The sequence below is a fragment of the Stegodyphus dumicola genome, chromosome 1 (assembly GCF_044657685.1).
Source record: "Stegodyphus dumicola isolate Sdum_Otavi_A_Nest chromosome 1, ASM4465768v1".
In the NCBI taxonomy this organism is placed as follows: Eukaryota; Metazoa; Arthropoda; class Arachnida; order Araneae; family Eresidae; genus Stegodyphus; species Stegodyphus dumicola.
In genome coordinates, this window is record NC_140768.1 from 227,809,196 (window position 1) to 227,825,209 (window position 16,014).

The 16,014-nt window shown below is 32.5% G+C and overlaps 1 protein-coding gene across 4 annotated transcripts in view; it reads left to right on the top strand.

Annotated features, from left to right (window-relative positions):
- Positions 1 to 16,014, top strand: part of LOC118196166 (zinc finger homeobox protein 4-like) — a 392,029-nt gene that overhangs the window by 14,731 nt on the left and 361,284 nt on the right. For 2 of the 4 annotated variants that reach the window (XM_035367581.2, XM_085826194.1), the window contains exon 2: positions 9,753 to 9,888. The exons of the other annotated variants lie outside the window; for them this stretch is intronic. The gene's annotated coding sequence lies outside the window, so the exon portion shown is untranslated. The remainder of the gene's footprint in view (positions 1 to 9,752; positions 9,889 to 16,014) is intronic. 4 annotated transcript variants of the gene reach the window in all.

Below are 16,014 nucleotides of genomic sequence, written 5' to 3' on the forward strand. Positions count from 1 at the left end.
TTTGTGAAGAACTTTTGTTAAAGAAACTGGTTTGCGATTTATACTACACCTGAGAAGAACAACGAAAAACCTATAAAATCATCCCATTGTGCGATGAATCGCGACTACTGTTGAAAAGTGGTGAAAGGATATATGAAGAAGTCAGAACTAATAGAATATTGGAGTGGATAAGTGTCACGTTTTTACTGGCATTACCGACCAGAAGGGGATATCTCTTATTTTACGAATATGTAGATTAAAATATTAAGATATCAGAAATTAATGTAGATAGTTGAATTTTGTTTTGACCATTCGAAAGTGATTGAAACAAAAAAAGGTGGAAAGAAAAATAGACTATAATAAATATTTGTGGACTTAAAAATTTAGTTATATAGGCTTGTTTCATAGTATAGTTCAGGATTTCAAAAGCTTATAGCCCATAAATTGTAAAAAATGCAGGAATAAAGGGCACATCATTACATACAAAATCTCTTCAAGTTTAATGTGCACTTTATAGGTCTCTGCATATGCGTTTTTGGTAATGTGGCTGACATCTTGAGTTCAAGTTCTTATGTCCTAGCTTGTCACGATTGATGCCAGCGAGTACATGTGTGATCTTTGATCAACTGTGGTAGACCAGGTAGCCAAAATTGGCATGAACACAGGATCTTTGAGGTAATCCCTTTCAGAAAAAAATCACGTAGAATTCTGTCAGATGAGCATGAAAGCTACTGTTTATGATGTTACTTGTACCACATCCATTTATGGTCGCACAACAAGGCTCGTCCTTATGTTACTCCCCGTTTCTCGCATCAGTCATGGGCTTGCAAAGCTCAACGCATAACGCAGGGTTGCGGAGCCAAGAGTCGAAGAAAGACTGGTCGTCGCACCCCTACTTGGAGGGCTGAAGCCATTGCCTTCCTATACAGTATAGACTGCCAGCTGAGATACCAGGAACCGAGTCCGTATATTTTATACCCCGTGGCAAGGCTGCTTAAGTACAGATCCTAATCCGCGCAGTTGTACCGATATCCGAACGGGGTAGTTAGACTGTTCGGATCCCAACGACCCCGTTCGAATACCAACGAAAGGGTTCCTGTGTTAGGGATCTTATCCAATCAACCCTTGTTGAACAACTTGCAAGCACCAAATGTTTGTTCAAATTTAGCAATAAACAGTCCGTAATAACAGTGATCAGTATGCATAAGTGAAAAAATATCTTCAAGTTCTTTTCCATGAAGGGATAATTTGCTAGTTTAAGTTTTGCCAGATTTCTAACCTACAAGAAAGGAATTAAGTTTAACTATCAGTTACCGAGTGCACAGCAAGTAAATTAGTTACACGCTTGTGGTTAATTTAACTTCCACATGCAGCAATCTCTCATGTAAACAAACGGCAGACGTTCAGTGACGCAACTGCTATTTAAATGTAGCTTAATTTGGCTACTTTTTTTTTATTTCTTGGAGTTGTTGCTTCATTAATTAATTACAGTAAAGCTCTCTGATAGAGCTATCATTCATAGGAGAGGTGTCTTCGTCGACGATCTTTTTCATGTAACACACGAGGAGAACCATGAAAATCATGAGCAGACTATCAAATCAATAGCCGATAACACTACTGGGGATGAAATACGTGTGTTTCATTAGTCACTTAGCCAGTATCCCAATCATGTAGCCACGCGACCCACCTACATATAATTGCAATTTATCATGACTGACATGTAATACAGTTACTCTGAAAAAGAGTGAGAAAGTAAAAATTCTAAAAAACGTTATGTAAATATTAAATACTAATAGATTAATGTAAAATTATTATTACAAATTAATTAACAGTTACAAATTAATTCATAAGTTTAAATAACTATACATAACCTTTATAATGTAACAAAACAAACTTTCCAGACTTCTTATCTAAGGAACCACTCAGCCATTGATAGGCCTACTTTTGAAGTAAATAGTGCGATTCTGTAAAATGGGAAATGAAAGCGAGATAACGAGATAATGAGCTGACACTACCACCAAGATATTTTAAGCATACTCATGTGTTACAAATTCCGCTGATGGTTGTGTTTCGTAAAAGTTCAACGAAAGAATTAGTGTTTGATTTTTTTAAAATAATTAGTAAGCGGGAGGGTCAGCTTTAGGGTCTACCGCTTTTGTGTCAGAATTGCACTTATGTAATTAAAACAATAAGGATTTTTTTTTCCTTACCGCATGCCTTCGTGTTGTAACTGGAAACATGTCCGGCCGGCAATCGGGAGATTCCGGCGAGGGCACCGCTGATTTTTCGTGTTTCCTATAAAGATATAAGATAAAATATAAGATAAAGTTATAAGATACAAAAGATGCAATGTAAGTTATAAGATACAATATAAGATAAAGATCTAAGATTCAATATAAGGTAAAGATATAAGATAGAATTATGTACGTATAATTAAAAATCTCTTGTTTTATTCTTGTGAAATCATATGCTAACGCTTTCAAATTTATATCAGTTTGAGTTATTTGTATTTTGACTGCTAGGAACAGATTTATTTCACATTGTATCTCACACCAAGTTTGTGAAGAATATTTCCAGATTGTAACTAAAATATTTAATTTAATTAAGTTAAATTGTCAAAGTCGAATCTCTGAGTATGATCTTTGATTTGAAAATTTCCGAAGCCGTGGTATCGAATCCCAATGGAAACTTTGCTTTTATAATGGCTCTCAACTGAAGGAGAAGTGCAGAAATGGTAGACGTTTGTCCATTGTTTACTGCATTTAGACGATATACTCCTGGGTTGCAATAGATATGGAGAGTGTGAAAGGGAAAACCTATCAGATAGTTAAGGAGTGAACGGTCGTACCTCCAAATCTCCTTCGTAATTATAAATTATCCAAAAGCAAGTTACCGCCTTTCGTAGCTGTGAGTGACCTGAAACCTGAAAGCTTGTAGAAGGAATTCTGGATTGAAATATCAGCCTGAACTCAATGATTATATTTTTATTTATATTTTAATATTTTCAGAGGGGTGTTATTGTATTCGCTTGTGATTTTTCATCTTTTCATATAAATATCAGAAGGTGGTGCTAATCGGCTACACCTAAAATCTCATAGTTAACTTCCATATTATAAAGGTACTCAGCGAAACAAAAGGAATTATTTAATGATTAATTTTATCTGTATTTGCTAATAACATTCTACAATAAGTATTTGAACACATAATTACATTTCTTTAAAAAATTTGCAATATTCTGATCAAATATATTTCAGATCAACAACATCCGCGATCTAAATTAAATATATTTTCCATGTCAGACGCTGCTGATGACACTGTCTCGTAGCGCATCTGATTTGGTTGAAAGTGCGACTAACTGCGAAAAATGAGCATAGAAGTAAATGAAGATTATCAAAAATGAATTCTCTTGCGTCATATGCTACATGCCTTTACGAGTTTTGCTAATTTAGCGTCTTTTGTTTTTAAAAGATTTGGAGGGAGATAAGTACGTTTCAAAAACGTTAATCAGAAACGTCTCTAGCAGCTTCTAATTAATGATATCACAATAAATATGATAATGTGATTAAACAAAATGCATTTCGAAGTCGAAGTTTTTAACAAAAATACAGATTTATCATTCTTGAATGTAAATGGACATCCTTATAATATACGTCTATCTATAATGAATGCAATACGAATTGTGGAGGTAGTCATTCAATGTTTTACAATTTGCATTATGTCATTTATGTTACAGATATTTTTTATGCTTTCATTTTTTTTACCGTAATGTTTATCGATGTGGAAATCTGAAATTATTCATTGAAATCAACAGATTAACTTTACTCCATCCAGGGAATCTCACACTTTTTACTTCCTTGTACAAAGTAAAAAGGAAGTATTGTAATCGCGAAAAGTTTCAGGCAGCATATTTCAACGAAAATATCCATTTTGACCGCTATCGAATGCAATTTAACGATGTTTTTGCGTGATATTTGTACGTAGGGACAGAATAAAATACTCTTTTCCTTCAAAAAAATTATAAAACTGCTTTAAAATTAATTCTGAACACAATTTTTCGTGGCGTCTGTACGAACGTATGTACGTACGTGCGTACGTACGTACGTACGTATCTCGCATAACTCAAAAACGAGTAGCCTCAGAACGTTGAAATTTTGTATATAGGACTGCTATAATATGTAGATGTGCACCTCGTATTTTGGTTGCAATCGACCGCACCAAACGTATATAAATATATTTATATATATATCCACTCTGTTACCCGGCTCAGTGATCTCAGTTTCTTTACTCTTATATGTTTGTAAATTGTACATTTTTTGCTTTAAAAATGATTGAATTATGTTGTTCTTATCTTCCGGTTAAGGTTTTTATGCCTTTAGTAAATCTCTGTGCAATATTTTTAGAATTATCAGCAATTTTAAAGTTGTTTAAGTGCCGCTAAGCCTAATACTTCTCTTGATGGCGGCCATTGATGTTTACATTTGAAACAGGAGACTAGTGGATTTGTTGCCATTCTAGAGAAACTTAACTTCGCAACAACAAAGATAACGCATTCATTTATTATTGTCAATTAAATTATGCTTAATTTTTTCTGGAATATTTTCGAGGAAATAAGCGTTTAAGATTTACTTCGTAATTTTTAATATAGATATTTTGAGTTTTTATGTATTTTTGCCTTCTCGCGAAGTGAGAACTGAATTAATTAAATGAGAAATACTCAATCGTCTGTGAAAAACTGTTTCTTCTTTGTTTTGTTTGCTTAATTTCTTTTATACATCATTTTAGCTTTATTATAATATTTGAATAGAACATGTGGCAACGATTAAATAATTCTATTCTTTAAATGATATAAATTTTGTGCATTATGAGTTATAATATGAACGAAATATATAAGTTAACTGTTATGTAATTATTGGATTATGTAACAGTTAACTTAGTTTCCTTTATATAATTATTATATAAGTTAACTGTTATATAATTATTAATACTGTTAAGTGAATCTAGCGCCAGAGAGTCGCTATGGTAAACAAATACTAGAGTGAATTTTAAAGAATGCATTTATTCTATTGTGGTTTATGCGCTGTCAGCGAAGTAGATTTAATTCAATCCAATAAGTTTAAATGAAATGCAAGAAAAAATGCTTATAATTTAATATTCCATACAAGGAAGTCATGTGGTGTACACATCAGATTTTTTACAGTAAATTTCCAATTGCATTACTTGAATTAAGGAATTGATTTATTTATTTTATTAAAATTAATATTGGAATTTCAGTCGTCAAATGAAGAAATGACGAAACTGAAGACATGCTGATGAAGTCAAATCGGTCTGCTTATTTAGTCTAATATCTTCTCGACTTTGAACTTCTAAATAACATCCGTTTCTTTCAGTGTGACCTGTATATTACCTTGTTTGCTAATGCAGGCAGAAAAATTCTTTGCTCCACAATCTATTTAATGTAATTCTATATTTTTCTTGGGGGGGGGGAGAATATGCTTTTAAGAGTCAGATCCTTTTCATAATGTAATTTTCGCGCGTTTATTAATGATCCCAGAATTTATGTATGTTTCGTGTCACATTCATGTTAAGATTTAGAAATAAAAGTAATCTTTTGGAATAATCTAATACTTTACTTTCCCTTTCGTTTTGGAACGCGTGGAAGAGAATTTATTGTTTTCGGTAAGGGAACTCTGCACCTTTTGAATGATTTTTTTTTTTTTTTTTTTTTTTTTTTTTTTCCCACTTAAGAACTTTCATCTACTTTTTATGAACGTTGTTAAGTGGTTTTGTAAGACAAAATGATTTGAAGAAAAGCTGAAAAATTTTTTTATCATTCATTTTCTTAAAACTTAAATTTAAAACAGTTAAAATGTCTTTTTCTCCTACAATTTTCAATGTTTTCGCCCCCAATTTTTTATTATATGTATTAGAGTGTTCTCAATAACTTTAAGGACTGATTTTGAAATTAATAAACTAGTTTCTGAGAAAAAATTAAAAAGGACATTTTATGTAAAAAAAAATATGATCTCAATCTTATTTTTACTTCCAATAATATTTTTTCTTCTCACTTTTTTGTAAAACACATCCGTGTTTCTATTAAATGAAACCTAGTGTTATTCAATTGGTTGATATAAACATAAATTAAAAGATTTTGTTTAAGACCTTATCTGGCCAGAAATATTGCAAAAAAATCCTAAAATGGTGGAAGTAGAATTTTCCTTTACCTATTTTTGTTTTTAAAGCAAGAGCAAAACAATTTTAATACATGAATTAATTTTAATATATTTTCTAAAACACTTATAATCAATATTAATAATATTAATTTGTGGTTTTATTCATTTTTTTCAAAAAGCAAAATTTTAAATTTGAATAGACATAAAACATTTTATTTAAAACTATTCAGCAGTATATGTGATTTCTTGTCTTCTTATAACCATTTTTCTCGTTTTTAAATTGCATTTTAGATTAATTTAGATGTATTTTAATTACTTTAATAGTTTAAGGTTTGTTCCAGTGCTTCAATAATGCTACAGTCAGAAACTTTATCACTTTCATTACCCCCTATCTCTTTCTGTTCCTGTCTTATCAGAAATAATTTTAATTTTTGAAGAAGCATACCAGTTTAATGGTGAAAAAAAAAAAATTTTTTTTCCATCTTCACTATGTATTTAAGTAAATCAGTTTATACATATAAACAGTGTTTGCTGATAGTTGAAGTCATATTTAATTACATTCCTCTTCTCTTACACTGATTTTTCATCAAGTTACTGAAACAATTAAGAAGTAAAAAAAATAACCACTCCTGAGGGGGTTAATTATTAAACAACTTAGCTTAAAATTGTTTTATGTTTTAAATTTAAACTAGTATTTGAATTCGAATACTTTGTTATACTTTATTCGAAGTTTCGAATTGAAATTTAAAAAAATATAAATATAAATTATGAATTAAAAGAAATTTGCGTAATTGCAGTTTTTAAAATATGTGTAATTTTTGTATATTAAAAATTTTATTGAAACTTTTTTAAAATTTAATGTTTAAACTTTTCGAGGTATTGGATTGTAATTTGAAAATTTCAGGTTACAGTTTAATGTCTCGAATCTGGAAATTTTAGATAACAATTTAAATTATTATTATAAATAGTAGCAGTGAGACTAAAAATTGTAGTAGTAGTATCGACCTTCACGTAGAATATAGTTTTCCTTATAGTTTTTGATTTAATCCAAATAATTTAACATTTTTATAATGCTCTTTGGAATGATTTTTTTTTTTCATACAAGAGTATCGTTGGATCATGATTATTCCATGTACTCATATCATATCCAGTTCCTTTATATGGGAAATTAATATATTATATGTTCAGTTAAAATCTGATTTCAATGGCAATGTTCGATTTAAAAAATTGCCGTTTTTAGTTACGGAAAAAAGGATTTTTATTTGGAAAAAAAAAAAAAAAAAAAAAAAAAAAAAAAAAAAAAAAACCTTCTTATCTTTTTTGAATTATATGGGAAAAGAAGGTGGATATTCTTTTCGATGTATTTTCTTTTTCTTTTCTTTCTTTCTTCTTCTTTCCTTTTTTTTTTTTAAATTTCTTAAGATATTTTTAAGTTTTCGAACAGTATCTGAGCTGCTTTCAGATTTATCTATTTTTAGGTATCATTTTATGTTCTTAATATAATCGGTCATTTTCGGTTTCGAAGTCATTTTCAATATAAATTACTTTTGCTTGTTCTTCAGACCAAATTCAGTAGATAGGTGATATATATTTAAGAACATGATTTTTAAAATCTTATCTGAGTCTCTTCAGCCCCCACAAAATCAGACACCCTCTCGCATTCGTCGAAACCTAATCTATTGGGAAGCTTTTAATAGAAGTTGCCCGCGACACGATAAGAAATCCATTCTTGGAAGCAGCAGGGGGGATACAGAAAATAGGGAGGATATACTCGCTGTAGAGCTATTTATTGCCGTCGAGTAGCCAGGGTAAAGAGTTCTCAAAAACAGGATGTTGATTATGCACTAATTATAGGGAGTGTTTAATTGACGCCGGGCGGACACTCGCATCAAGGCGTGGCTCTTCGGGATCGGCCAAAAAAGGCATAAAAATTTCGTTCATTTTGTTTGTCCGCCGCCGGCTGGTATTTTATACATTCGCACCTCCTGATGAGAATTGCATGTTTGATGAAAGATGAGAAGCCATGAGTGGTTGGATTGCCAGCTCTAATGTCTGGTCATTGCATTGTTAGTTAAAAAGAAAGTGTTAGTTCGATGCTCTTGGGAAAAAAGGATAGGTAAGATGTTCAGCTTACCGGTTCAAAAATAAAAACTGCGAATATTTGAACTTCGTTAAAAATTTGAAGGAAAATAAAATGCGCTGTTGCCGGTAAAGGCAAATAATTCATATTTAAGAGTTGATCATGAGCAACAGCTGTATCTGTATTCGTGATCTATATTTAAAAGCTGATCGAATACTTTCTGTATTCATCTTCAGCCCATATCAATGTATAAGTTTGGTTTGGTTTATGAGATGGTTTATGAGAAAGCTTCGAGGGCCATTTGCCTTAGGGAAGGGATGACTTCTAAGAAGGACTTTCTAAGAGAAACTGGCTCCTATACACGTTGCTAATGGGGAAAAACACGAAATGCCCATGCAGCCAGCCCGTTCGCGGGATTCGAACTTCGGACAGAGTGTTCAAGGACTTTACCGCTCGGTCCCTGGTGGGCTTATCCATGTATCAAGCAAATAAATAGCAGCTGAGCACAAAAATTATGCTACAGCTCGTATAAACATGAATTTTGAACATGATCATATGAAGCATTTGAAATTGTTTTTAAGGCACATTTCTAACATAATTTTTAGTATATTAAGACAATTTTGCAAAGAATTCTGAGAGTATTTAAAATATCGTTATTAAGGCAAATTTTATGGCAGTTTTCTTGTTTCTTTTTTAATTTTTTTAAAATTTTTTTTAAGAAGGACAAAAAGCCAGCAAAATATTTACGTGAATATAACAAGTGCATATCAATTACGATGATCGTTTCGCAGCCAAAACGATAACTTAAGGGAATTATAGTATAATTGCAATCTGAAACAGATATATTTAAGGAATGGAACATAATTTTATGCGTTAAAAAAACAACCCAATAATAAAGGAATCGACAAATATGAAGTAATTCAATATTTCGTTTTTTTTTTTTTTTTTTTTTTTTTTTTTTGTGTGTGTGTGTTACACTTAATTCAAAAGTATTCCTTTCCTACGGATATACAGAGCTAGTTTTAATAAGACTTAACATACAGTTTAATGTCATAAAATTAATAGGTTTCCTTGCGAATCTTAGGAAAGTCAAGCCAAGTTGGTGGATTAATTTATTAGCACGCACGGACTCTCCTTCTTGGCGGAATGCTTTCGAGAAGGTTTTCTAAGAGAAACAATTAGGAAAATAGGTGTATTACTTACAAAGATAACCGTTTTCGAGCGAGCAGCCTATTCGCCGAAAATGAATTCAGAAACCGGAAGTTACCACTGGTCTTATAAGAAAGCGGTATGCGCGGTAATCAGTTAACTTAGTTATTTGAAACGCTATTGTTTTCGCTTTATTCGAGTAACCGATTATGCGAATTTTATCGATCTTTATTGGTCTTTCCTTTTGTGGAATGACTGTTTTTCGGCTCTTATAGTAAATGATTGTTAGCTTTGCGTTGATTTCGTTATTTTTGCATACTCTTGAACAACATTCAGTATTTGATTCTTAAATTAGCGTTTTCTTTTTATTTTAGGAAAACATTAGGTTTGCGTAATCAACTTTCGGAAGAAAAAAAAAAAACTTTCCACCATGCACAATTGTGGACAGGTAGAGAAGCTTGACAGCCCAGCCCTTTGGAATTTCCTGTTTTTCTGTGAACCATGATCAAGGTGTGTTAAATCTCCAAAGGACCGCAGTTGATGTCAGTAACTACTTTTAGTCCTTAAGCAAATGTTTACTACTGCCTAGGCAGAAATTAAGGAATACTTATAATTTTCATTACTTAAGGGGGCGTACTGCGTTGTTAATTGCTTATGCAATATGATTCGCTACCGCTACTCATCCGTATATATTGCTTCTCCGAAAGCAACTGACAGAATGAACTCCAAGTTCTTCGATAGAATGAACTGTACAAGCGCTTATCTTAACGCTTTTAAGTGTTAATTTTATTTTAAGATTATATAGAGGTATTATGTAGCAGTCAGGAAATAAAAATGTGTCAAAAGACGATATTTTTTTTAGCTGTCGCTGATGCTGTTCACATGTTCTCATTTTTGTGATGAAACTTGCTGACTGGTATAAAAACCGAGACTCACCAGCGGCCGACGAGTAAAGTCATTGAATAGTGGTAATTCGGTCCCGAGTTCAAATTTCGGTGAACAGGCTAACTGCATGGGCTTTTTCGTGGTTTTTCCCATGTGTTTTCCTTAGAAAGTTCTTCACTAAGGCATCCCTCAGGTAGATAGCCCTCGAGGACTTTGCCATGGTCAAACGAATCAACCTAAACTAAAACTTATAGAAACGGAGATGCCGGTGCGAGATCCGTTGACATCTTTGATGTATGGCTTGCGAGTGGTAAAGTGTATTATTCTTACCATAGGAAAGGAGATTTTAATGATAATATGTAGTTTAGCAATACCAAAAGAAAATACGCCGAGAGCTCATGGCAGTGGGCAATGATTATGCTTTGCAACAGAAATGAAACGATACGATGACGTTTTTTGTTTCATCCATTCAATCCTGCGATCAATTAAAATCTTTCATTTAATAATTAGCAGCATTTACGCGTATCAATCCTGAATACTATTGTCATAATATCTTAAACATTTCGTGCAGGTTAACTGGAAATTTGTACAGAAATGTTTAGTTTGTTGAAGAAAAATGTTAATATAAATTATAATACTGTATAATTTACCTGCTTGTAATAATGATTATCACGTATATTTTGATAACTCTACTTCTTTTGCACTAATTTATTCTTAACGATATGTTCAACTGAAGAAAAAATTGCTTTCTGTGTACTTTCTTAAATAGCAGACTAATAAAATATACTACTTTAAGAATGAAAGAGCATAAGAAAGATCCACGTTATTTCAACCAATGAAGTATGTTTTGATGAATATGTTTTGTCTAGATACTTTTATACTGAGATATTTTCACCAACCGAATGGTCGTGAATCTCATGATTAATCAAAAACATATTCATTAGATTATTGACAGAAATAAAATAATCACATTTTATAAGAATGTCTTCACTACCAAGCAGATAATTCTGATGAGCTAATTCTGTTTTAATTTATACCGTGTAGAATTCAGATAAATGTCCCGTTTAATTTATAAATTTTTTGAAATATTTAATCTTATGCAATGCACGTGAAAAGCATCATAGAATATTTTTTTTTCTTTTCAGTTTGTTTGCAACTAATCTTCAACGAAAGTATTTTAAAAGCATTTAAGATCACCGAAAATACTTCAAACCCTGGAGAATTTCGTTCTTGCATACAATTACGACGGAAATGCTACGTTTGCGTCGAAAAACAAAAGTTTCCTGCATGGTAATTAAGTGTAATCTGGGCCTAATTATCCACGGCATATAATTATCTCGAGTTCAACTAATTGCACTTTCCTTTTGCTAATTATACTGGGCCCCTGCTAAACAGGACAGAAATTGCGCTTTCCCAAAGGTTTTCGCTCTCCTGAACCTGGTGGACGCCTCGCAGACTATGGGTGCGGTAATTCTCCTTTTTTAATCACTTCGGGATCCTTTTATTTTTCTTCGTTTCCTCCTATTTTCTACTTTCTTTCTTTCTTTTTTTTCAAGTCTCTTACTCTTTACTCTTTATCGGGAAACAATCGATATCTTAATCGCTTCCCAGGAAAGCGATTAATCAAGAGATTTGGAAACCATCTTTTCTACAGGTTTTTACCGGTTTAGCAACAGACTTTGAACGAAGGATATAAATAAAGTAAAGAAACTGTACAGGGTTTCGTTCTGCTTTTAAAAGAAGTTTTGTATTTATTATTTTTTTTTCCTTTGCGTGGGCTGTAATGAATTGCTATATGCTTACCGTAGATAATGTTTGGATCTACTGTATCAAATAATGTATTTCATTTATTTTCGTCGTTGTCTGCTAAATTTAGGAATGAAGCAGTTAAGGCATCACAGCTTTATCTGATTCGATAAGAAGTTTTTTAAAATTCACCTTGTGCTGGAAAGGGCCATTATTGTGCTCACATCGTAGAACATTTAAAAGGAGTCAGATATACCTAAGAAATGCCTCGTGTAATAAATGTAACCAGAAAATTTCTGGTTGTAACGAACGTTTTCCGCCAATAAACGTTCTAGGAAACGTGAAACGTGCGCCGGAACTCGAACCTGAACCTCTCGAATACGCGCTGAGTCTCCTTTTAAATCTCCTTTTAAAAGGTAACTGGGAAACAGGGGACCGAGTCGCCAATTCCTGGTAGTTGCGAATTATCGTCCACCACCTTTTAGTTCGGGCGCCACTGTAGAATCATAAGTTTAGTTACCAAAAAAAAAAAAAAAAAAAAAAAAAAAAGCGGGAATTGGGGAAAATGTGCAGTGCCCTCTCCGGAACTAGATCCCGAATCTCTTAAATAGGCGCCGAATGTGCTACCGTTACATTACGAAGGCATGCTGGAAGGAGGGAGAAAATACCGTATAACCTATAAAAATTAAAATAATGTACATAAATGATCGAAGTGGGAAAAATGAGTTAATTCAGGAATTGAACCGCAATCCTTTTGCTCTGTTTCTTTGCTCATCTCAGAGTTTTGCCGTTCGATAAATCTCTGAAACTGCTGTGCGATGACAGTTCTCTTTTATCCCTCGCAACAAAAATTATTTGGACTGAAGATATTGCTTAATTTTTCTTATTAAAATTCAATATGACAAGCACTAAAACCTTAGTAACCGGAAAACAAACGCTTTGCTAGACGTAAAATGGCATATTCAATATGAGCTTCATTTATACTTTCGTACATCTCAAATTTATCGAAAAATAGCTTTTAAAAATATTTGTTATTTGTTACACACATTATTGCGTTTTTAGCAGGTGAACCAATGTATTCGTGGAGCTGAGGTTTTTCAAACTTTTTTTATTTTGCACCACATAAATAGAAACCAAAATATATACCATCATATACCCTAGTTTGAGAAAATGTCCTAGAGGATGGATACCCACCAACAGCACCACGATAACTGATTGCTTTCTGCCTCTTCGTTTTTGCAATTTTAAATCCCCAGTTTTTAAACAATAATATATTTTTATGGAATAAATATTCAGTAATTAATGCACTATAAAAAACTCTTTAAAATTAATCATAAATTTAAAGTTTTATATTAGCTTGTTACGAGTGTGAATATTTTTACGTGAGAAAATATATAGCTTACTGTTTGTAATTTTGAGGTCCCTTTAAATTACATTATATTGCGCTACCAGGGTATTTATTACATTTTACTTACTCTCTATATAAAATGGAGTTTTAGTGCAGAAATGATGTATATAAGTATGATTCATTGTAAATCACAGCTGTAACTTATGCAACAAAAAAAAAGTTAGAGTTATGAATTATTCATAATGTGAGGTTATTACGGAACTGAACCTTACAGGGAGTCTACGGAACTTTTGACGAAATCTTATTTTGATTAAATTTTCATTTACCTCATAATGAAAGAGCTGGGAAAGAGTGAATAAGGAAGGCGCTTCTATCTCGTCGCTGTTGTCTGTTATTTTTTTTCGTAACTCGCGTGCACATTAATGCAATAAATTCACACAGGAGCTAGTTTTTCGTGTTACCACATTTGTACGGTTCCAACTGTTGTTTCCATCTCCGGAGGCTTGTGTTCTCATTGACACAGTGTCTTTTGTCTAATAACGCAATTTAGCAAGCGCGAACACACTTGCTTTATCTGCAGAAGGAAGCGTACGAAGGGAAGATTCCAAAATACCCATTAATATCCGCCACAATGTGAAAGGGGGAAGAAGAGAAAATAAGAAAGAGAGGGAAAAATAGGTAAGGGGTGTTCTATTGTCATCATCACTGTACAGTCACAGACGGAAATGTATTTTTCTTTCTGCGTATTCCCCCCTACCATAGAAATTAGTTTCATAGTTACAGTGACGTTTTTTTAAACTGCAGCTGCTCGCAATTTTTTTAGTTAATATGCTTTTAAATTTTGTTATTTGGTGGTGTCAGATGTTTCTTTTCGTTCCTTTTCCTCCCCTGTTCCCGAGGGGCGTAGCCGGAAAAATCAGGAAATAATACAACCGACATTGATAACCGGTGTTATTTCATAGGATTTGTTCAAAGGCAATGAAGAGACGCAACGTGTAATGTGATATTTCATTCTTTTGTTATGTAATTCACCAATTTAGTTTAATCAGTTTTGATATTTTATAATACGTCTTTTTTTAATGCTGTCATCTGATGTGCTGTGTTGGCAAAAAAGTAATTTCGTTAAAAAAAAAAAAAAAAAAAAAAAAAACTGAAATAAAACTCAGTTTTTTTTCTGTACAAAAAATGAACTTTAATCAGTCAAATACTTCCATTCTATTTGTTGGCCTTTGGCTATTTTTCTGGTAACTTCATGATTCTGCGTTCGTAGAACTTCTGGTCTGTATCAGCAAAAAACTCAACCAAGTAGATTTGATGTCATCGTTGTGACTGGAATTTTTACTACTATTTAAGACTTTTGTAAACTTTAAAATAAATAATAATCCTGTGAAGCAAGGTCGGGGCTATATCGGGGATGCGACATCTCTTCTCAACCAAGCTCCAGTAATTTCGTACGTGTTGCTAAAGATGTGTGAGGCCTCGCCATGTCGTGGTGGAACACGATTCTTTTGCAATTTGCTAATTCTGGCCTTTTCTCTTCGATTGTTTCTTCCAGTTTCATCAGTTGTTGGTAGTAAACATTTCAGTTAATCATTTAGTTGCTTAGAATCAGCTCAAGGTACACAACAACCTTTGCAATCCCACCAAACGGATAGCATGATATTTTTCTGATGTAATTTAGCTTTCGATATGATTTATGCAGGTTCATCATGCTCAGACCATGATCATTTTCCATTAATGTTATTGTAGACGATTCATTTTTCATCACCAGTGATAATTCGTTTCAAAAAAGGATCGACTGAAATGCTTATCGCAAATATTGATTCGTTGTGTTAAGCGAATTTCTTTCAATTCATGCAGAACCTCAGTTTCTTAAAGAGTCCAAAACATCCTGTGTGACTTTCAATTGTTGTGTGTGACACATTTAATTTTTTTGCAATCTCTCGCACAATTGTATGACGAATCGATTCAGTTATGAATTTAATTTTGTCATGACCAACTTAAAAAGGTCGATCAGAACGTTGGTCACATTCGAGTGAAAAAATCTCCAGAACAAAATTTTATGAACCAGTTACGACACATGCGTTCTGTTAAACAATCAGTAGTGAGCTTTAGCCGCTTTCTTGTTTTTACTAAAATAAAAAGTAAAATGTGTCGAAATGTTTACTTTTGCACCCCATGTTAAAACTGAGCATAAACTAACAGTTGTAAACAAAAATACTCAGAATTTGTATCAAGAGCAACACAGAAGTGTCAGGGGACAAATCTCAAAAGAAGAAAAATTATAACTATGGTTTTAGTATTTCACATTTCTTTAATTCTTCTGTTTTTATTTTATTTTATTTTATATATTTATAGGGAATTTTGAAATTTACTGGTTTTGAATTTCACTTCGTTTGGGTCTTTGTGGAATTAGTTCTGAATTTCTTACTCTTTATCTATACGGATTCATTTTCAGCAACATATTGCGCGGAAATAACTTGGGATAATTTTGTTTCAAATAAAAAATTGAGTATATATGTATTTAGTGCGTTTAATTAAATTCATGTAAGTTTTCTTATACTATACTTTATTACAAATTTAAACACATGTTACAACGTTTACTAGGGCTGCCATTAGTAACTGTCAGTACAAAAGGTGTAATAAATTTACAATTT